The sequence below is a fragment of the Hyperoodon ampullatus genome (genome assembly GCF_949752795.1).
Source record: "Hyperoodon ampullatus genome assembly, chromosome: 15".
In the NCBI taxonomy this organism is placed as follows: Eukaryota; Metazoa; Chordata; class Mammalia; order Artiodactyla; family Ziphiidae; genus Hyperoodon; species Hyperoodon ampullatus.
Genome location: NC_136928.1, coordinates 83,749,627 through 83,774,545, shown reverse-complemented (window position 1 = coordinate 83,774,545; position 24,919 = coordinate 83,749,627).

Below are 24,919 nucleotides of genomic sequence, written 5' to 3'. Positions count from 1 at the left end.
AACCTCTCAGATAGCTCTGAGGAACTGCTCCAAAGAGGTAAGGGGGGATGTCAGTGTATACGTGATTTTGGTAAATGTGGTACTGTACATGCAATCAAGCACACATCTGGGTAGAAGGCTGCTATTCGTCACAAGGAAAAGATGTCTCCATTAATGATTTTAGTGTTTTTCTAGGTATGGGAAGATGCAAGAAATAGGGTTCATAAAATCTACTCCTGAAAATATCTAACTATCTGAAGGCCTGATCTGCCAGTTTTTTTTTTCCAGGGCACAGAGCGCCTCATTCCTGATCTCCACCCTGAACTCCTTTCAGGGTGTGTTAAGGTCAGTGACTGCAGTGGCTAATGACTCAATCTTTGTAGAGACAGATGGTGAGAGATTCTTTAGTTGGCAACTAAATAAGTGGAGTTACCTTTAAGGTCAAATTTGAGGATTACAATCCTATTGATGCAAGTGGAAGATGATTTCTTGCCTGCTGTTATATTTAATACACACAACTGATGCATTTTTTAAAGAAACATTTCCAGGCTCTTAGGTGCTTAATGCTCCAAACCATGTGAAGAATATGAAGGAAGAATCCACAAAGTTGCTAATATTTTTGACCAATGCAGTGATGAAATTGCATTCCCCAAGGATCTTTCTGCTAATGTAGCTGAGCTAGGAAAGGTCTAAGGCCAATCACATAAGGTGGATCAATGGCTGTTTCATCAGAGGGAGCCCAGCTGCTGGCCCCAGAGTGCACCCTACATCTAGCCCCCAATCTTCCAACTGCCCAGGGCTGACAGGGGGAAGGAAGAGCTATTGCTGACATGAGTGATTTGAGCTGAAGAATCTAAGCTTTTAGAAAACTGTAGTTCACATTTCATTTCAATTATTTGTGTGTGTGTGTTTTCTTTTTGTTGCATTTTTTCCCTTGTGAAGAAACTTGCCATGTGGTATTTAAGGTGACCTAACTCTGGCGCCGAGAACGTTCAGTGTGGTTTGTCTTCCCACCCACGCACAACTTGCCTTGCAGACTTGACAGGGATAGATCAGCCCCGCAGAGGAGCAAACAAAAAACCAAAAATACCCTCCTCCAAAAAATACCCCACGGTGTGAAACTCTTTCTGAGAAAGAGTGGCCTGTTTCCTTAAAACAGAAAAAAAAAATTAACAAAAATAGATTTTTCTTAAGATTCTTATTTACTCAGATGATATCGATTCTGTTTCTAGCACAGCACAACTGACTGTAGTGGCTGCCCAGAGCTTTTTAGAAAGTCTGATGGATGAGAATGCAACGGGGTTTTGCTGTGAGTGAGCTGTGCTTCTCACGTTGCTTATTAGAAGGTAAATGCATAATTATATGGCACACTTACAGAAGAGCAATAAACTTTATGGGGGAATTTATAAAACAGTATGTTTACATCAACGGTGCTATACAAGTAACAAATAATAATAACATTGTGAAGAAAATTAGCTCCTTAGATGCATAACATTTAATATGTAGCTCTGTATAATTAATATCCTGGCAGTTTAATGTGTTACTCATTTTCTTTTTTTCCCTCCCCTTTACTAGGAAGAAAGAAACAGAATTTGTTTAATTTAATATGGCGTTTTCACAGTAGTATACAGCCAAAATGTCTCATGCTGGATTAATCTAATTTCCTATCCCATAACTCTGAAACTGGCCACTGGTTTATTAATGTACAGTATGCCCACTTAGATGATGTGTAAATATCATTCCCTCCTCACTGTTACCTTTTACCTCCCTGCCGACCGTTCTGCTAGACACCCCACAATGCAAAGACAAAGAATTATTTGGCTCAAAATGTCAAGTGTGCTAAGGCTGAGAAAGCCTGAATTAGCTCATTGATCTTTACAACCATCCTCAAAGGCAGGGGTTATTATTATTCCCCTCATTTTGTGCGCGAAAAAACTTGCACACAGAGGATCCAAGAGATTTAGTCAAGATAAAATTGCATAGTGCAAAGTTGAGGACTGCAGGCTTGACGTCGGGTCTTCAGTCTAAATCCCCGGGCACCTGCCGTAGCCCTCTTCTTTCACAAGTGCTTTTACATTGAGAACTTGGCATTGGTTGCAGCACACACATATGTGCTGTTCAAAAGTGTGTGTGTGTGTGTGTGTGTGTGCATGCACAGGTATCGATATTTTCCTGACATCCAGAAATTGGTCCCTAGGAGCCAGACATGTCTGACTCCAGGCAAAACTGAAGAAAGCCACATCCGCCTTTGGCCCTGCCCTCCTAATGCCCCGGATGAAGTAGCGCTTATAGAGCCCACCCCACTGTGCATCATTTCCTGTGCTCGTCCTCTGGCCTGTGATGACGGCAGCCCCCTCCTCCCTCAGCGCCACCACCTGTGTTAATGATGCTCTCACCTTTTCACTGGAGCATTATGTTGCCGGAACACACAGAGAAAGGGCCTTTCCTCTTCACTATTCAGCTGTCACCATCACCACTTAATAAACAGTGAAAAGGCAGTGACTCAGATCGCAGGTGCCAGTTTGGCCTGGGTGATTGTCAAATGGACCCATCCCAGCTTATTTAGGGTTCCTAAAGCCAGGCCCGATGCCAACACGCCCTGCGAGTTCCAGGAGGGAGAGGGACAGGAAAAGTGCATGAAGAGTGGAGCCGGGCTTAGTGACATCCAGGTGTAAGTGACTTGGGGGGAGGACTCAGGAAGGAGGACCCTCCTGGCTCGGAACCAGTAGGTGATTTATGCTCAATGCTCCTAGCACATAGTGGTAACCCTTCTCCTACAACCTCTAGGGGCAGAACACCTGGCTCTGCCATGGTGGATGCCTACCTTGGCATCTCCACACCCATTGTGAAGACAAGGGAGCATCTGGACACTCCCAAGTGTCCTTCGTAGTTTGAGTCATACCGTGTAGCAACTGGCTTGTTGGTCCAATCCCTGCTAAGGATGAAAGGCTGCTTCTCTCATGCAGTCACTTAGTTTAGTCAAGGAAGCTTCAGGTGTGGTTCTGGGTCACATCCTGAATCCCTAGTGGTTCAATAAGGGTGTGGTGATGGACATTGGCAAATAATTTTATGAATTTTAATAAACCTAACAAGAACCATTCTATAGCATCCAAACCACAAAACTTACCAAGTGCCCTTTGTGTGCCAGGCACTGTGTTTGGCTCTGGAAACATTCAAGCATCATCTTTGAGCCCAGGACATTCAGAGGTAACAACCAGTTACACAAACCAGTTACACGATCACTTGAGACATAATAATAAGGTGATATATGTGATGCTTTAAGAGAAGAGAGGCAAGAATGTCTATCACTTGGAATTTGGGACAGGAGATTTGGAGTTGGTGGCAGAGAAATGAATCACAAATTGTATGTAACATAAGGACTCCAAGTTGTGTGACTCAGAAACAGATATTCTTGACATCCTTAGTGTGGAACACTTGAGTGCACTGTGCTCATCATATTCATTCCTGGTCTTTGCATCTATGCCTTTATCTTAATTCCATGCTTATCATCCCAGTTATTCACCTTTCAACATTAGTTTATGACACAACATTACCCTGGTTCTTGAGTTTCTTGCATGCACTGATATGATATTCTTTAGACCTGCCTCAAATGCCAACTCCTCCAAGAAGCTTTCTCAGTTCCCTCCAGGACCATGTAGACTACACAGGAAGACCATAAATATTTACTTGCACCTTTTTAATGCACACATCATTTTGTATCTTTTATTATATTATAAGAATTAGGTTTATTGTTGTACAATCTGCTTCATCCAGTTCACATTATTATCAATCATCAGAAAAATATTTATATTCAGGAAAACGACAAACAAGCCGCAGTTAGTTTTTGGATCCATCTTCAGTGAGAGCTCACCAAAGTCTTCCATTGTCTCCATAGGACACCTGCCCTGTCCCCACCCCACCACATTAGCACCCTGGGCTGCCAGAGCATCCTGAATATGCACCTGCCATAGCCCTTTCCACTCTGCAGCTTATTTTCTTTTGTGGTTCTCTCTCTGATGAGACTTGAGTCCTGAGGAACAGGGACTGAATCTTGTTTGCTCAGCACCTGGTATGGGACAGGATCAATAGGGGAAACTTAGCATTTGTGTTCAATCAACTACATGTAGCTATCTGTTAATCATTTGAGCAAGAGCTCTGAAGAGCCAGCACAAAATTCGGTGCTCATAAGCTTGGGCCATTCTACTACTTGTTGTATGCAGGAAAGCAGTGAGAGACTCAAAAACAATCAAGTCCAATCCAAATGAAACCTTATTAGGTTCAAATTATGCATTACACTGAAACATTCTTACCATGAGTACATTTAGCCTGTACATAAAAAGTTTGTTTGTGTTGCATTTTTTAACTGAAAGTTATGCCACCCAAATTTTAACCTTGAACTTGACTCTCATCTTGGTACCAAAAGTCCAGCTGAGCAATTAGCATTTGAAGTTCGTGTGAGGAGGGACCCATGAAAGATGGCTTCAGAGCTCTGCCCTCTTGTCCTCCTATCAGGATAAACCCCAGGGCCGCTGTGCACACGGACCTCATTAGAGAGTCCTGGCAGGACTGTCTTCCCTGAGTTACCTATGAAACTCATGATACATTTTTAGGGTGTTTTTGTAAATAATCACTATACAGAAGGCATTTTTGTCTGGTTTATAAAATGTTCATGATGACATTGCCATAGTAGCCAAGGTAGTGAGTACAACATAATGACTGGGGACAATGGATCAGAGTCATGGAAACTGCTCATAGTGACTTACACCCGGTCTAAAGTGTGTGAACCTGAGAAAAGGCACGTAACCTCTCTAAGCTTCAGTGCCTTCCTGATCACAAGATGGCAATCAGAATTACCTCTGTTGTTGTGAAGACCGAGTGAAAGTACTGTGCATGTCCAGCATGAATTAAAAATAACTTTTTAGTATGTTTTTGCTCCATGTCAATCTGCATTATCCTTTTAGTCACTACTTGGTAGCAAATAATAAAGGGAGATGGAAAATGCCATTTGCTCTTTTGGCTGTTTTGAGGCACAGAGCTAATATCTAATCCTTAATATTTAATCACAGTAGTTATGTGAATTTGAATGTCTGTGACATGTATTTTCTCTTGCTATCACATTATTCTTGTTTTTATTTTACATCTAGATTTTTGAAGCCAATATCTTAGCCAGACAACATATTTTAGATGTAGGTAAAACATATTCTAGAAATAAGTAAGCACATAGTTTATTTTATATAAACAGAAAATATACATTTCCTATCATTTAGGACTTACAGTATTGTTAGTGTGTGAAAATACATATAAAGTAAAAGTAAAATTATACATGTGTGTATATATACACACACACACATGCACACACACACAGACTGATGAGCTGGCAAATGTAACATCTGCTTCCCCAAAACCAAAAATCCCTCATTTGTAGCTTTTGCCAATTTCCATGGTGTAAATACTCCTATGATGGCTCATTTCAAGCTACCAATAGTTTAAGAACCAGTGTGCACAGTTCCTGAAGCATGAACTGGCTCCAGTGGATAGCTGCTAGATTGGCACGGGCTCAAAGAAGAAAATAAATTCAGAAAAGAGAATTTCCATGTCTATGGACTAAAATAGCCTGGGAGGTACCAGAGAGCACAGACAATCTGAGCCAGGTCTGAAAATATTCATAACCTTTGGAAAACACCAAAAACGGTGAAAAAAACTCTAGCATCTATGTGTAGCCAGCTCTTTCATTCATTATGCATTAATTAGTTAATTAAAAACATTTTTTTGAATTATAACTGGATGCCAGACACTTATTATAGGGTTTAAATACACGGAATTATAATCACAGGTGTCAGACAGATACGTATATAAAGCAGTGTTGTAGACACAGTGCTATAGGCTATGCACAAGTAATCATTGTGGGGAGCACTTAACGCAGCCTGGAGGGCAAGGTCAGGGAAGGCTTCCCGGAGGCAGTGACTGAGTCTTAAAGGCTGAAGAGAATCCTCACCAGGCTGAAGCAGCAAGAGAAGGGAATTTGAGCTGGAGAGGGTTTAAGTGAAATCAAAGGGAGAGGAAACAGAGAAGGTGGAAAACTACAAGCAGATCCAGGTTTGGGGTGCATAACTTGCATGGCGGCAGGCAAGAGGAAGAAGTGTGGCCAGGAGCTGGGACAACGTGGATTCTCAAGGAGCTGGTGGTCCTCTTAAGGGTTCTGCAATTTCTGCTGAAAGCCCTGGCACACGTCAGCTGTGATTTGAGCAGATGTTGAGAATTGCATCCTATGTAGGTCACTTGAACAAATTTACCATTATGTGTCGGTTGTAAATGGCTAAGAGCAGGGGTAATGAGATCCCTTCAAAGGTCATTGTCATCATCCAGGCACGATTTGATGAGAGCATAAACAATGCACTAGAACTTGGGATGGAGAAGGATCTATTACGGATTTTGTGCAATTCATAACTTGCCTTTACTTTCATCTTTTTACTTAGCTTAGATTATAAGACAAATAATATCATTATCTGTAAGTTTAGGCTCAGATTTTCATTTTTCATTAGTTAGCTAGTTCTGAACTATCTTATTTCAATAAATGTCTGTTTATTCATGTTATAGACTCATATAATAGTCTCATAGATGTCTTAACCAGGAAGGCACTGAGTGTGTGTTAATTTATAGATAATTTATGATAGAACATACCTATTTTCCAATTTTTTTCTTTTATATTAAACACATTTATCACTAGAGTCATTTTTGTGTCCATTAGATAAAAGAATAATTTAAAATTTCTCCAAATGATTATTAGTCTTTGTTGGGAAATGTCTCCTACAGTTGGGTCAGTAGAGGAAAAGGCAAGATTAATTATAAAATTACTTCAGCTCTAGAAAACTTAATATGCCTGGAGCTTAGAAGGTTGAAATATAGTCTTTTTGATGACCAACAATTAGATAGATTTCTCTGTCTCTACAAATACAGTAGAGTAACAGATCCAAAACTACAGACAAATAAGAAAAATCACCATTACTGGAGTCTAAAGAGGAAAATTATATATATATATATATATATATTTTTTTTAATTTCTTGGCAAAACCATATCTCTTGGTTAATTTTACTACGGAAAGTTCCTGAAAAGAATGCATTGTCTTTGCAAAAAACATTGTCCTAAAATTCAAATTAAAATATATTTAAATGATATTGAAAACACTTGAGAGTCATTTGGGTTCGCATCTAGTATACAATAATTAGAATTCCCCATCCAAAGTACATTTTCCCCTCTCATGCTTTATGGAATGCATGATTGATTTCCTTTTTGTTAATATAATCAAATAATTTTGTTTTAAAGTGTGTGTTTCATTATAAAATTAATGTAACCACATTACAGGACAGTTGTGTACCACAGAGACTTAGACTTGGACTTGAGTGTCCACTGTAGAATATTGTCCCAGCAAAACAACTGAAGCAACTGAATGTCCAACATGGAAAGATGGTTAAAAGATCTAGAAGAGGATATGATCTGACAACTAAAATAATGAGGCAGATCTCAACATAAAGATATATATTGACATAGAGTGTCCGTGTCAAGTACAGAAATCAAGTAACAAAACAATCTACATAACATGGTGTCATTTATGTAAACACATAATATGTGTTATAAATGCACTCAAAAGGGACTTCAAGAACAAGCATACCAAACTGTTGAAAGAAGTTGCCTCTAGGTTGTGTGTCTATGTGTGTTTGTGCATCTGTCAAGAGGTGGGAATAAATTTAGGGACAGTAATCAAGAGACTTAATTTTATCTGCTATGTTTAAAAATTGCATTACTATATTGTGTGTTGGTTTCATGAATAATAATAGATAATAAAAGAGAGTAGAAAAGGGAAAAGACTGTTGGGAGGCTCATGATTCCACCACTGTTACACAAAACCCATTAAAAATTCATATATTTCTTCCAGTCTTTTTCCCACTCAAAAAACATATACAAATATATACATATATACAATTATAGTGTATATAAAATTTTCCTCATTTTTTCATTCAATGTTTTATTATATTATAACATAGTTTCCATAACAGGGAATGTGCCATAATTCTTGTAACAATTCTTTTTGTGGATATTTAGTTTATGTCTTATATTCTACTACTGATGATTAACATCTTGCATATAGTTTGATCCCTTATTTTGGAGAGTTTCTTTAGGATTTTCTGAACTATAATTAGGTCAAAATTTATGTGCATTTTTTGTGGTTTTTCATTCTGTATTTCATGAGGAATGTCACTTGTGCTAAAGTCCAAGATGAACAGAAACATTTTATGAGCTGTGGCTTGTTTCAGATCTTTATGCAAATTCAGTTAACTTTTGTTTTTGTTTGGTTTGGTAAGGAATAGATTGATGCTTGGCCAAATGCCAACAACATAGGAGGACATCAAATCTGAGGTGGTGGAACCAGAGTCAGGATCCCCCATTAATAAGTGTACTGCTTCTGCAAGTGGCTGCAGGCTATTAGGTGCCTTATACAGTGCTTGATGGAGAGTAGTCAATGTTCAATATCTATGTATTGAACTAAATTGAAGAGAAATGAGAAATCTGAGTCAAATCCCAGCTAAAACATACAGATGATGGATGCCATGGCAGCCCAGGTGGCATCGAACCAGGCAGCATGGAGTCATATGTTGACAGCAGCTCCCATCCCACAGGCACCTCTCAGGTCATCAGAAAGACTCAGCAGTCTGAGCTGTGCATCTGGCCATGTTCTAAAGCACCCAAGCGTGAAGGTCCATGCTCCATTCAGGTCAAGTCACAATGAGCTCACCAATCTGTGCATCTATGTCAGACTGTCTGTAAGAAGATTGGGTTCTGTGTCCTGCATTAGAACATATCAATGCATCCATTCTATTGCTCATGAGCCAGCTGCCTTACTCCCTTCACAAGCTTTTTTTTTAATTTTAATATTTATAGATGCACAGGAAGCTGCAAAACTTAGTACAGAGAGATCCTGTGTACACTTCACCTAATGATTTCTCCCAATGGTTACATATTGCACAATTTTAGTACAGTATCCAACATAAGATTTGATATTGGTACAATGTGTCTGTATAGGTCTATGCCATTTTATCCACATGTGTAGATTTGTATGATCACCAGCCCAGTCAAGATTCAGAACTATTCCATCACCACAGAGATTTCCCTCATGATACATTTTTTTTTTTTTTTTGTAGTACATGGGCCTCTCACTGTTGTGGCCTCTCCTGTTGCAGAGCACAGGCTCCGGACGTGCAGGCTCAGCGGCCATGGCTCACGGACCTAGCCACTCCGCGGCATGTGGGATCTTCCCGGACTGGGGCACGAACCCGTGTCCCCTGCATCGGCAGGCGGACTCTCAACCACTGCACCACCAGGGAAGCCCCTCATGATACCTTTTTATAGTCCTATCCCTTAAGCCCCCTTCTACCACATACACAGCCTCTAAATCCTGGCAAGGACTAATCTGTTTTCCATATCTATAAGTTTATCATTTTGAGAATATAAATGCAATCACACAGTATGCGACCTTTTCTCACACAGAGATTGGCTTTTCTCACTGAGCATACTGCACTTGAGGTCCATTCAACTTAATGTGTGTAAATAGTCACTTCCTTTTTTCTTGCTGGGTAATATTCCTCTGTATGGATATACCACTTTGTTAACCATCTACCTATTATTCAAGGGCTTCGGATTGTTTCTCAGTTTTGGCTGTTACAAATAAAGCTGCTATGAACAATCACATTCAGGATTTTATGCTGACATGTTTTTATGTCTCAATAAATATCCAAAATACTACTTGTTCAAATGGTAAGTACACATTTGGTTTTCTTAAAAAATAAAATAAAAAGGCAAACTGTCTTCAGAGTGGCTGCATCAGTTTATATACTTACCAGCGATATGAGAGATTCCGTTTCTCTATATCCTTACCAGCATTTTGTATTGTCACTAATTTTTATTTTATGTGTTCTAATAGGTGTGTAGGGATATCTCTTCTGGGTATTAGTTTTCATTTCCCTAATGGCTAGTGTTGTGCAAAAGTTGTTGAACATCTTTTAATATTATTGCTTGCTATCACTGACAGGTATCCTCATGTCTTTTGCCCATTTTCAAATTGAATGGTAGTTTTTTCTTCTGTTAGGTTTTGAGTTCTTAATATGGTCTAAATATGATGCTGTTGTCAGATATGGTTTGCACATATTTTCTCCCAGTCTGCAATTTGCCTTTTTATCCTTTTCATAGGGTCTTTCCCAGAACAAATATTTTTAATCTTACCAAGGTCAATTTATTTATTTTCTCTGTTATGGATTATGCATTTGATGTTACATCCATGAATACTTCACCAAGCCCAGGTCCTGAAGACATTCTCCTATGTTTTCTGCTTAAAGCTTTATAGTTCTACATTTAATATTTAACAATGACCCATTCTGTATAACAAGGTTTAAATCAAGGGTTTGTTTGTTTTCTTTGCCCATAGATATCCAGTTGCTCCAGCACCAGTTACTGAAAGAATATTTTTCCTTCATCGAATTACTTTTGCACCTTTGTCAAAAATTAGTTGGCTGTACTTGTGTGGGGCTATTTTTATGTACTCTATTCTGTTCCAAAGATCTTTATGTCTACCCTCCAGAAATACTACACAATCCTGATTAGTGTAACTATATCATGAATCTTGAAATTGGAAGAGCACTTCCTCCTAATTTTCTCTTTTTTTTTTTCAAAATTGTTTATTCTAATTCCTTTGTTTTTCCATACAAACTATAAGTAATCTTACTGGGATTACAATAGGAATTGCATTAAACCTATATGTCAACTTGTGGAAAATTGATAACTTTACTGTTAAGCCTACCAATCCATCTATATACCTAATTCTTTTCACATATTGTAGAATATATTTGTTAATATTTTGTTAAGAAATTTTGCATCTGTATTCATGAGGGATATTGTTCTGTAGTTTTCTTTTTTGTGCTGTCTGAGCATGGTTTTGGCATTGGGATAATACTGGCTTTGTAGAATGAGTGGGAAGTATTCCCTCCTTGTCTATTTTGTGTAGAATTTGTGTTAATTTTTTAAACTTCCATTAGATTCGGCAGTGAAACCATCTGGACCTAGAAATTGCTTGTTTGGAAGGTTTTAATTTATGTATTAATTTTCATTAATAGTCACAGAACCATTCAAATTATTGGTCTCATATTGAAAAAGTTGGGATAGTTTACAGTTTTCAAAATCTGTATATTTCATTTAATTTATCAAATTTATTTGTGTAGAGTTCACAGTAATATTCCCTTTTTATCTTTTTGATGTGTACAGGGTCTGTAGTGATATCCTATGTTTTATTCCTGATGGTAGTAATTTGTGTCTTCTCTCTTTTCTTTGTCAGCCTAGCTGGAGACAAGTCAGTTTTATTGATCTTTTTAAAGAACCAGTTTTTTTCCTCATAAATTTTCTCTGTGTTTCAGTTTTGCATATCTGTTTTCTATATTATGTTTCTGTTTTCACTTTCATTGATTCTAATTTTATTTTTATTCCTTCCTTCTTTCTTCTTGTTTTGAGTTTATTTGCCCTTCTTTTTTTTAGTTTTTAGAAGTGGGAGCTTAGATTATTGATTTAAAGCATTCTCTTTTCTAATAGAAGTTTTTAGTGCTATAATTTTTCCTCTCAGGCTTGCTTTAGCTGTATTCCACAAATTTCCATATGCTATATTTTCATTTTCATTCAGCTTATTGCATTATTTTATCTCCCTTGAAGCTTCCTCTTTACCATATAAATTATTTATTAGTGTTGTTTAATTTCTGAGCATATGGAGATTCTCCTGTTGTATTACTGTTATTGATCTCTACTTCAGTTTGATTATAGAGAAGCCATACATGACTTCAATTATTTTAAATTTATTCAGATTTATTTTATGGATGGGTTATCATATTTTCTATCTTTTTATATGCTCTGTGGGCACTTGAAAATAATGTTTATTCCGCTATAGTTGGGTGGAGTGTTCATAACATCTCAATTGGATTCTGGTGGTTGATCGTGTTTTTGAGCTGTCTATATCCTTGTTGATTTTCTGTTTAGTTTTTCTATCAATTATTGAGTGAGGAGTGTTGAAATGTCCCACTATAATTTTTGAATTGTTGATTTTCAGTTACATTCACATTATTTTGCAAATAGAGTTATCCTGCACAGAGTTGGTGGCTTAAACAATGGAAATTCATTTCTCACAGTTCCAGATGCTGGGAAGTCCAAAATCAAGGTGCTCAACTATTCTGCTCCTGATGAGAGCACTCTTCTCGGTTTGCAGATAACATCTATCTGCCCCTTCATATGGTGGAGAGAAGAGAGAAGCAAGTTCACTTTTCTATTCTGATAAGCTCATTAATCCCATCTTGAGGGATCCACCCTCATGACTTAATTACCACTCAAAGTCATCTTCTCCAAATACCATGACATTGGGGATTAGGGTTTCAACATATGAATTTTGGAGCAAACACAAACATGTATTTCATAACACTTTTTTACCATTACAGAATGTCTCTCTATGTATCTGATAATTTGCTTTAATGTCTATTTCATCTTATATTAATGAAACCACTCCTGATTTCTTTTGATTAATACTTGCCTGGTATATCATTTTTCATCCTTTTGCATTTAACATACCTACATCATTGTATTTAAAGTGAGTTTCCTATAGACAGCACATTGTTAGGCCATGATTTTGTTGTGTTTTGTTAGCTCAATTTTTTTTTTTTTTTTTTTTTTTTTTTTTTTTTTTTTTTTTTTTTTTGCGGTATGCGGGCCTCTCACTGTTGTGGCCTCTCCCGTTGCAGAGCACAGGCTCCGGACGCGCAGGCTCAGCGGCCATGGTTCACAGGCCCAGCCGCTCCGCGGCATGTGGGATCCTCCCGGACCGGGGCACGAACCCGTGTCCCCTGCATCGGCAGGCGGACTCTCAACCACTGCGCCACCAGGGAAGCCCAGCTCAATTTTTTTAAACTACTTTTCCATTCTCTGTCTTTTAAATGGTATTTTTGGCTCATTTACATTTAAATTAAATGATTTTTGATTTGTTTGTTTTGCTGTTTGTTCCCTCTATTTTTCACATCTCCATATTCTTTTTTCTGCCTTCCTGTGAGTTACTTGAACATATTTTAGAATTTCATTTTGTAGTGTGCTTCAGTTTATAAAAGTTTGTATAGTTCTTAATGGTCGCTCTAAGTATAACCATATTATAACTTATCACCATCTACTAGTGCTAACATTTTACCAGTCTGAGGAAAGTGTAGAACTCTTACATCCCTTAAACTCCATTTACCATCTCCCCTTTATAATAATTGTCATAAATATTTCCTTTACATACATAATTTAGAAAACTTCAGAGGAGGAGGAATTCTATTACATTTACCAATATATTTGGTCTTTCCATGTTCTTTCTTCCTGATGCTCCAAGATAACTTATTTTATCACATGTTTTCTATTTGTTAGGGAATTTCTTGCAGCCATTCTTTTAGAGCATATCTGCTGGTGATAAGTTCTCTGAGTTTCCTTTATCTGAGAATGTCTTCTCTTTTCCTTCATTTCTGAAGGATATTTTCATTGAATATAGAATTCTGAGTTGGCAATTCTTTCTCTCAGCACTTGAAGTATTCTGTGCCATTTCCTCCTGGCCTCCACAGCTCATGCTGAGAAATCCACTGTCACTGGAATTGTTTTTTCCATGTAGGTCATGTGTCATCTCTCCCCTGTCAATTTCAAAGATTTTTTTCCTTTGTTTTCAGTTTCCAAAAGCCTAATTATTGTGTGTTTTGGTGTGGATTTCTATAGGTTTATCTTATTTGTGGTTTGTCCAACTTCTTGTAACTGTAGATTTATGTTTATTTCTATATTTGGGAATTTTTCAGTCACTATTTATTTGAATACTCTTTTAGTTCCATGAATATGTGATCTTCTGTTATAGTCCTACATATTCCTGATATGTGTTCCTTTTTTTTTTTTTTTTCCAGTCTACTTTGTTCTCTGTTGTTAGAATTGGGCAATTTGTGTTGTCCATCTTTAAGTTTACTAATTCTTCTGTCCTCCCTAGTGTGCTCTTATAGCCCATCTATTGAGTTTTTTATTTTGGCTACTGACATTTTTTTAGCTCTAAAATTTCCATTTAGTTCTTCTTTATAGCATCTATTTATTTGCTGAGATTGTCTACATTTGTGTTCATTTTAACTGTATTCATAATTCCTTGGTAAAGCATTTTCATGATAATTGCTTTAAAATACTTGTCAGATCTTTCTAACATCTGCATCATCTTGGTTTTAGTGTTTTATGATTGTCTTTTCTCATTCAATTTGAGATTTTCTTATTTCATAGGATGAAAAATTATTTTCTATTGAAGCCTGGACCTTTTGGGCATTACAGTTTAAAACTCTGGATCTTAGTTACATGTTAGGTTTTAGCAGGCCTCCTTTCACAGAATCTTAGTTGGTGAAAGGGGCTGTGCCCCACCACTGTCGGGTGGATGTGGAAGTCCAGGTTGTACTTAGCCTCAGTTGACATCCAGTGAGGGGGGCTTCCTTGTTACCACTGTGTGAGAATGATAGTTCATTCTCCAGTAGGTCTCTGTGATACCACCCTGGGTGGAAAGAGGAGGGCACATGGCTGCTCTTCCCCAAGTGGCCTTCACTGTGATGTGGTGGGGAGTGGGCCTTGTTCCTTCAGGTGATGGTGGAAATCCTGACTCTCCATTCAGTCCTTCTGAGACTACTGTAGTGACAGTGGAATGATAACCCTCTCATTATTACTGGGGGTAACCAGGCCCCCCAAAAGGTCTTCCCTGACACCCAGGTGTCTGTAAAATAGTAATCTCATTAAGACTGTGTGCATTTTAGGTATAAACATTTACTTTCCTTAAGGATGAAAAGCAAGTTAGGTTCTTGTAAAATCAGAGGCAATCCTATACAGACATAGGATCCTCACCATTTATAGGACAGAGTCCATTCTCCTAAGTATACTATCCAAGGACCATTAAAATCTGAGTCCAACAAAGCTCTTCTTCTCCTTCTACTACTCCCGTCCATGCCCTCTGTACTGCAGTCAAACAGGTGATTTGTGGAGATCCACCTGTGTCCAACCTGTGCCCTCTTGTTACGGAGTCCAAGCTCACTCTGCTAGCCGAATGACAGGCCAATAAATCAGGAGATGAGGTGTTGAGGCAAGGAATATCGATTTTATTTGGAAAGCCAGCAGATCGAGAAGATGGCAGACTAGGGTACCCAAAAAACTATCTTATTGGGGTCTGGAGGCCAGTTTCTTTTATAGAACAGAGAGTGGGAGGAGGTGAGGAAGTAAAGTACAAACGCCATTGGTTTTGCCTTGCTTGGCCAGCATCAGGGAGGGGATGTGTTAATTTCTTCTTTTCTGCAGCCATTCACAGGTGGGCAGGGTCAGATTGTCTCCCTGTGACCTGAACAAAGGCACTTTAGTTTAACATTCAGGCAGAGGGGCAGGGTTCCCTAAGACAGGCTATTATGTATGATTATAATAACAAAATCAATGAAAAGCAACATTTAAGTCAAATAAACAGATCTAACATGGAGTCAAAATTGGCTGTTCCCTGTTACACTCTCTTTGCTGACACTGTTTCCTTCTCCCCAGAGAACAGTCTCTTGTATTCAGTCACTCCCCTCACCCCTACAGGCCTCGTTTAAATAGCCCTTTACTGAAAAGTGCAGCTCAAGCACAGAAATCTTTGACTCCTTTCAAATCCCGTGTTATTATCAGCATACTTTTAGCATGTACCATGGTGTATTACTAGTTTACTTTTTCATTTGTACGTGTCCTGGTTCCCAAACTATCTTAGAAATTTTTTACAGAAATGTTGTGACAGTGCCTTGCTCAAGAAATGCATTTCTTTTGACTCTACTTGCGTTCTTTTAGGTCAGTCATTTGAGTGATGGGTGGGAATTGAAGAAACTTAATGAGGAGGCGATAGGTTAGGACATAATGAACTTGAGTGATCAGATAATTACTGAAAATGATTTCTATAAATGCAGGCATCCATGAAAAAGAATGCAAAAGTAAAATTGTATGAGTGCTTAGAAAATATGAAAATATCCCAAGGTTCATTTTCTTATACAATTGTAAAAATCATTCACTGCAGGACAAAGTTTAAATTCATTTCATCATTTTCTGTATTAGTTACCAAACAGCAATATCTGGTCAAAATTTAATACACCAGAATAAATAATAATCACAGAATGGTGTTCTTTTGTAATTATAGTTTAAACACTCATTTATATCTCTTCACTTATCAGAAATGATTACTTACACTTGACATTTTGAACATTTTGGTTAGAGTTTTTTTGTATTTTGCCTTCAGTTTATTCATTTGCTTGTTTACTTGAATTTTGTGCTGGAGATGCTCCACAGAAACTGCATACTCTTGTAATTCCTAAGAAGGCATTTGAATCTGAAACCTAACTGAGACTCTGCACCACAATTAGTGGTGCTGGCTTCACATCTTTCTGTCACAATAGAAAGTCTACAATGCCATTAATGTCCCAGTCTCCTTCTTGCTTCTGCACTATCATCATTATTTGTGGCTTTTATCTTCCTGATTGCCTCTTGATGGCAAAAAAAAAATGCTCTATCTCCAGCTCATGCCCTCATTCCAGGAAGGAAGATGATGAAAGTGACAAGAAAAAGGTGGTGGCATCTATTCCAGGAAAGTAAAACTTTCCCAGAAATTCCCAGATCACTTATACATACATCTCCTTTGCCATAAGTGTGTCACCCAAGTTGAAAGAAAGGTAAAATGTAATTTTTTTATACTTTTATCCTGGCACACAGCCACTCTGAAGAAGCCCTCTGATTGCCGGGCAGCCAGTGACCCCAGCACCCGTGAGGACCTGCTGCTCTTCATGCCTCCCCCTCAGGATGGCACGTGTCCACACCCATGTGTTCTTGGGCATCACCCTGACATCTTCATTTTCTTTTCGTGTTAAGCACCAAGACAAATGTCATATTCTCATCTGTTGTTTGTGCCACATTTTGAGTTCAGGAATCTTCTCTTTTGTTTTAGGTGTGGATAACTATGTCCATTACTGATAAAATGTCCAAGGGATTGCTTGTAAGTGACATAGTAGGACCTCCATATTAGGAATTCCATTTTTACCACCCATTCAGCACATCATAACCACATGCCAGCACATAATACAAGTGCATTGTATTATTGCACATTACATGCAAACACATTTCAGCATGGCGTGTACGTTTTAAGATAACCACAGATTGAACAGGGAAAGACAAAAACAGAAAACACAATCCACCTTTGAAACATTTAAAGTTAGGTGGCTGAGGCTAATAACCAGTCTGCATTAGAAATGTTTCCTTTTGTCAGCATTCTAGCTTTTGTTTAAAAAAAAAAAATAAAAGGAGAAAAAAAGTTTCTCAAGTTAGCATAGCAAAGCCTTTTTCTAAAGGGCCTATAAATAATTTTAAATTCCTGGTGCTGCCTCAAATGTAGCTCTTCTGAGCTGCAATGTCGGCTATTTCTCTGAAACTGGAGTAGTCATTCAAAAATAGTTTCACTCAATTTAACTGCCTATTGAACCCTCTAAATTACAGATATTAAGCCTTTGGTTTCACAACAAACTTAATGAACAGTTCTGACAATCTATAAGCAAGGCCACTGGAAATTCATGGGCCAGATGGAATCACAGATTACACCATTTTCCTACTGGCCTGCAATTTTCTGGCACCTGGATCGACATTCCAGGGATACATATTATGTCTGGTGCAATAGCCCCTGCCCCTAATAACTGAATTTGTGTTTCAAAAAAGCTTATAGCAAGCAGAGAAATGCCTGCTAACTTTCATTCATGATTCTTTGCAAATCAGGGTAAAACTCATTTGATATATTTAGATGATATTTAGAATGCAAGGTGATCTAAGGAGAGCCTTTGAGAGGAAATTCATCTAAGAAAGAAGAAAGACTATAGGAATAGGCAAATTAAAGCAAAGGTAATGTAACGAAGAAAGAAATCTGCAAAATCACAAGGGGAGACATAAGGAAGAAAAATACATAAGTTAGCAAAGGAAGAGAAGAAGACAATTTGAAAGTCAAGATATTCATCCCCCCCACCCAAGAATCTCTGAATTATTTTTTTTTGGAAAATTAGCATTTGTGACACATATTTTATTCTAAATATCCCACATATCTGCTTAATAGTGATTTTAAGGGGAATGTGTTTAATCACTGCGAGATTCCTTTCCACGCCCTGAAATGTGGCCAGGTGTCAATGACATGATTGGTTACAGGGGATGGGATGATGCTGACTTAATTGTCATCACATAGTCCCTCACTCTTATTGCTCAGGAACCACAGCACCTATGCCCCAGGGTAACATAAAACTTCCTGATTCCAAAGAACACACATCACTCTTTTCTTCCCCCATCTTTATATTTCTCATGCTGTATAGTAATTGTTTTCATCAATTTTTCTTCCTCAGAGTAGACAGTGTGCTGCTTGAGAAGATTTATCTTATTTACCTCCTTATCCCTGTGTTAACAGGAGGCCTGAAACAGTGAAATCTTAGGAAATGTTGGTTGACTCAATGTAGGTTCCGAATTCCTTGGGCAAATTGCATGATTTCCTCTTATGATAACCAGAAAGCATTTAAGGCATGGATTGTTATTTAAGAGACAGTAGAGTGTCCCAAAGAGAAGCCAAGACATGACTTCAAATGTTCGAGTTTGTGAACAGCAAAGAAGAGCAGTATGTATTGTCAAGAGTACTGAGAGCTGTTTTTAAAGTTATTTGTGAACACCATTTCATCTAAATGGTCTCTGCTTGACCCATCGTAGGTATCAGAAGTGGTTAATCTGGCAGGAAGCAGGTGATAGATCTCTTGGGTCCCTATGGAATCAAACACATTTGGTGGAAGCCAGAGGAAATTCCATCAGCATTATACATTTCAGACAGAAATTCTTATTAAAAATAACTGTAGAATGCCCTGATATTAGAGGTTGAACAGTCCCTAGAGTATGCAATATAAATACCTTATTTTACAGATGTTGAGGTGAAGACCAAGTCAGAAAAGGGGGTCAGACTTATCAGGCGGCTAGGGTCACTATGCGGTTAATGGCATGCTTTCCAACCCAGACTCCCTGAAAACCTTGGAATTCCAAAAATTAGTAAAGGAGGTATGAGGGCTATTTTCATGTTTTCAGGAGGATTAATGGAAATCAGATTTTTGGTATCCATTGAACAGCCAAAGTAGCTAAAAATTGAGTCGTATTGTAGGTGAGGAAGGAGCTGATATTTCTTTACTTTTGACTGAAATTATGGTGACGCAGTTTAGTCAGATTCTTTATTTGATGATAAACTGGTAGGTGGTGATGTGCTGACAATACGTATATTATGAAAAATGTCATATATTATGAACTAAATGTACTCTTTTTGCTTTTAAGGCAACCTTAAAAATTTTTTTACAAATAGTATGGGAAGGAGTTCTTCATGAGAGAAAGTCATCCATGGCTGAGAGAATGACCATCAAATATTCTGTCTTCCCTCAACATGTCCTGACCTCCTGGCTGATAGGCAGGGTCAAAGGATTATATCTCACCCATAAAATGTGAGCAAAAATGGTTGATGTGTGACATTTCTTGCCTGAGATAGTAAGTTTTTTTGTGCAGTCTTCTCATGTTTCTTTACTCTGCTGCAATGACTAAAGAGTGCTCTGAAAGGGGAATCTCATCTTCACCTCCTTAAACCCTGCCAACCCTCTTAGCACGTGTAGCAGAAGAAAGAGACAAATTCCTGTTGTTCTGAAGCAGAGAATCAGAATGGTTTGCTGCTTCAGCATACTCTAGGACATCCCAAATCAGGAGCTAACTTTTGTCAAATACCAAATACAAAACTGCCCTGTCGAATGTTTTTAAATCACTACTTCATTTAATTTTTACAGAGCCTATGAAGGAGATGTGGTCTCCACTCCTGTATAGAATTTAGTGATGAGGGAACTGAGGATCAGTGAGTGTCCATTCATTTCCAGTGTCCCACAGTTAACAAGTAGCTGCATCAGGAATGGAACCCAGTCCTGCCAGACCCCACTGTCCATGTAATTCGCACTATCCATGCCTGAGGAGGAACAATTAACATCTACTGAGATAGCAGTAGAGTCCTCCTGAGTTCAAATCCACTACCCTGTGATGGCTTTGCCTCCCAAAGCTCTGCATTTCTGCCCTTTGGGAGATTCCAATCTCTTCCTGGTTGTCCAATTTGTCTTCCATCTACGCACCAAAGCCAAGACCCAAACCAACTATTAAAAAAAAAAAGTTCAAAAGGAACGTCCGCCGTCATTGCTGCTATTGCCATTAGAGCACATATAATACCTTTCCCTTTGTAAAAGTAACAAATAATAGATTGCTTTTCTTACCCTCGACCTTCAATTTTGTGTCAAACCTATCAATCACTGTGTTGACCTTTACAAAGGAAGGTTAAGGGAGTTTACTGTGGCAATTTCTATGATGTGCATCACATCAGATACAGAGAGTCAGATTTGCATACGTTCCGCCGATTATCGAAAGGGTTTTTTTCTTCCCCTCACTCATCTTTTGTTCAGTTATGTCTCTGTGTTCTTTTCCTTCAAGGAGGTCATGTATTGCCAGGGAGGTGACATGTGAAAGTCAGCAGTGTCTGGCAGAGACTCACGTGGAGATGGAGATGGTCTGTACTGCTCTCAGACTGATTAAATAAAGGATGCTGTGGGAGCAGAATGAGACTGTATGCATGCTTTAGTAAATGAAAGTAATGCATTAGAACACAGCTTTAGGGTCTAATTTAAAAATATAATTCAGGCACCAGCAGAAGCCTTTAAAATATTGCCAGATGTCTGTATGCTACATTTCATGTAGAGGACAAAATGGATTAAAAGACAAATGTAATCCACAGAATAGTTCAGCTTCTCTTATATTCAATAGTGCTTTAATTTCTTTCAAATGCATTTTGTTTAAAGAGGATTTTACGTCTATATTTTTCCTATGCTACTGTAAAATTATTATACATCAACCTCAGAGATAGTCTCAAATTATTAACTCATGTATAAATTGTCCATTCCTCCATCCCTTCATGTAATGTTTATTTAGAACCTGTTATTTGTAGACTGTAAAATGAGGAATGTTACCTTCAGGGGAAAAGTGGAACTGGTTCAGGAAACTGACTGGAACTTACTATCCCTTTGGAATCTCATGGCTTTGTCCAGGGGGTTTGCTCCAGGAGATGGATTCTCATAAACACACTTCCATTTCCCTTTGGAGGTGATGATGAGGTGACCAGAGCAAAACAGCTATTGTTCTCTCCTTCAGGCTTTAATTTCCCCCAGTGGTGTTTATCAGGTTCTGCATTTTTGAATCTGCTTCCCCTTTCCTTGATCCTCCTATTTTTAAGTCCATTCAAATGCCAACCAAAGTGCTGATTCAAGCATCTCCGCGCTATCTGCTTGGAGATGAACTTGGAAGATTTGTCAGTTGGGGAGGTTTTTGTGATACTCAAGTGAGGAAACTGTTTCCAAAGCTACCGATTTTGTAACACTGAGATCGAAGGATTGCCAGCCTTTTCCCGTAGACTGTAATTCCCGCTGACGGAAGGGAAAGAGTCGGAGAGGAGAACATTGCTGACATGAGAATCTAGGGGAATCACGGCACCCCTTGGACCCATGACTTTGACTTGTGATCGGATTTTTCTTTCTGAAGCGTTTACAGGATGAGGCATCTTAAGGGATTTTGCCCCTAGATAAATCTGTCTAGGCATGGTGTTCATTAGCAATTTAACGCTGCCACTCACATATTTAAGAGAAAAATAAAACAGAAAAGTCACTTTGAAAGTCTATTTCCTCCTAAGCTATGATGTCTTAAGTGTAAGAAATATCCTTAGTCTCTTTCCCTTAAAAATGAATCAGCAAACAGAAAACTGTTGAATCTAATTCTTAACAGTATTGTGGTTCAATCCATGGAAAATATAAGGAAGTGGTTTGCTAAAAACAAGTTAAAAATTAGAGCCAGCCTCACCATGCAGACAACTGTAAACATGGAATGGCCTTAAACATGATGGGTGTTGCTGTTTCTCTTTTGGAAGAGTCAGCTCAGAGAAGAGAAGTGGGTGTATCAGAGATGGAAGCCGCAGAGGTGGGATCATCACATTGTCTCCTGGTCCCCTGAGCCCCTTCCTCTTCTTTCTTCAGACCCAATAATTGCTTGAGATCCAGATTCCCTGGAGCATGACCTTGGTCACAATAAGAGCGACTGTTTAGTTCTATCAAGCACATGTCGGTGTCTAAGGCCTGGCTTGGAGGTTATCTATCAAAGTTTGAACACACAGAAAATGTACACTTGTACAGGGCAGGGAATATTTATCTCTTCTGTTTAGAACCTCGCCTTCTGCAGAGGACCATGTAGTAAATATTACTTGCATCTCCTCAGATGGATACATAAGAAATGCTTTGGTAATAAAATAGAATTGCCTTCTGAGATTTATTTTTTAAAACATATATTTGGCAATATAGCTACCGTGGAAAAGAACAGACTTTTAATATTTTTCCTGGAAGGCTTTGTTTAGCGGCTACAGTGTTTCATAAATTGAAAATGTTCTTGAATTTTTGGTGCTGGCTGTTTCTACTCTAACTTTTGTGAAATATCAAGAAAGACAATAAAATTATCTGTGCCACAAATAAAGTTTATTATTTTTATGTAAATAAAGGTTCCCCTGCTTTCTTTATTGGTCCTGAGTACAGAAAAAAGAGAATATCCCTTTAATTTTTTGAGAGATATATTTCACTGTATCTGTCTGTCAAAGATGCAAAGTAAATCTCCCTTTTGAAACTTCTGCTACTGAGAAGGGGGAAATACCTGTTCTTTCACATGTTCTCATAGTTCAATGTGGAAAATGGAGCTCCAAGAATAAAAGCAATAAGAACAAGGTTATTATAAAATACAGAAAAGAGTGACCTATCACTGGACCTCATTTGGGGTGACTGGGGATCTGCTACTTCAACGTCCTGATTTTAGTGAGCCATGGAAGGTCAGGAGAGGGATGAATTCATCTTCTGTTCCTTACAGGCAGGCTGTAAGCTAAATTTTCTTTTAATTGTGCAGATTTCCTAATGTTTCTTTAATATCAGGACCAAAAATTTCTTTTACTTGTATTTTCTTGTAATCTACATTAAAGTTAAAAATAAGCCAAAACAACTGTTATGAGCTGAATTGTGTTCCTCCAAAATTCATCTGTTAAAGTACTAATCTCCATGATCTCTGATTGTGACCTTATTAAGAAATAAGGTTACTGTAGATGTAATTAGTTAAGATGAGGTCATACCGGACCCCTAATCCAATATAACTGATGTCCTTAGAAAAAGAACATTTTGGACACAGATACACACATAGGAAAAACATCACGTGAACATTAGGCAGAGATCAGGGTGATGCTCTACAAGCCAAGAAACACCAAGGATTGTCAGCAAACCTCTGGATGCTGGGAGGAGGTATGGTCCAGATTCTCCCTCATGGTCCTCAGAAGGAACAAGCCCTGCCTGGACTTCTGGACTCCAGAGCTGTGAGGTAATAAGTTTCTGTTAGTTAAGCCAGTTTGTGTACTTTGTTATACTTTGTTACAGCAGCATTAGCAAACTAGTAAAACTCTTAAATGTTTTTCACTCTTTTGGATTATTTTTAGTTCTGTGGCTTAATGACAAGAACAAAAGAAACTAACAAAAACAAGACAAAAAAAGTCATGAGAAGATAGGATTGTAGAGGTGTCCTATGAAACACATCCTGGTCCCGTCTCACAGGACAGGGAAAAGCAGAATGGAAAGCTCAAGGTATATGAGGACAGTCTGCATTCCAAAGTGTTGTACAGACAAGGTAAGCACCACAGAGTTTCAGGAGCACTCCTCTCCTCCAGCTTCAGGGCAAGGTAGGGTAAGTGCTCAAGAGAAAAATGACAGCCAATCGTGGAAGAGAAACATCCTTAAGGAGATAGAGCACATTCTTCTTTGTTATGTTTTCATTTTTTCTTCTTCCATTTGTGCCTCAGAGATCCAGGCCTCCTTCCCCCACAAAATGAGGTTGTTTCTAGTGGTCTGTACGTTTCAGCCCCCGAGCAAATGCACTGTCGCATCACAAACCTTCTTCCCTGGAGTGAGGAATCTTCCCTCCTCTTACCAAGTCTTACATATGGCAAATCTTATCATTCTTACCGATGGCCTATACTTTTAATATTTCCCCCTTTGATGGAAAAGCTTTTCTCTGATCATACCTCATAGCTCTGCCCTTGACATATTAAAAACAGTTTTTGTAATTTAGAACAACTCCCATCCCCCTTTTTGGGGAACAAAGCCTGTCTTCCAATGAACCTTTGTTCTAGGCTGTCTCCTTCACTCCCGTAAATTAGTGAGAGCCACTCATTCCATGAGTTGTGAATCTCAGAGAAAGAAATATACTTGGAATAAAAAGCACCTCAGAAGAGAGAAAAGAGTTCACAAATCTTACCCCCATTTCATCTTGTTCTGGTTTTGCAGAGGAAGGTTGAAGCCGGTGGGCACAGGATTCTCCTAGCAAGCCTGACCCTGGAAATGCTGCCAAACTCAGAGCAATTGTGGACATTATGAATAGTCATCCCTGGGGGTTATTTGTTTGACTTAGGCTCTCTTGTTTCAAAGTGATGAGCCCAAGATAAGGTGCTCTCTCCTCAGTGCCTGGGCCTCCCTGGAGAGGGGCACAAAGTTGGATGATTGGTGAGAGGCTCTTTAAGGCATTATGGAGCTCCACCTGAGCACAGGTGTGACAGGTCAACCTGTGATTCCCCCAGGGCCCAGAATGAGGGAGCTGAGAGGCTGGAACCGACACTGTGACATGGCAAGGCTCTCAGGTCACACAGCTACTTCCTGCTTCCATCTTTCCTGA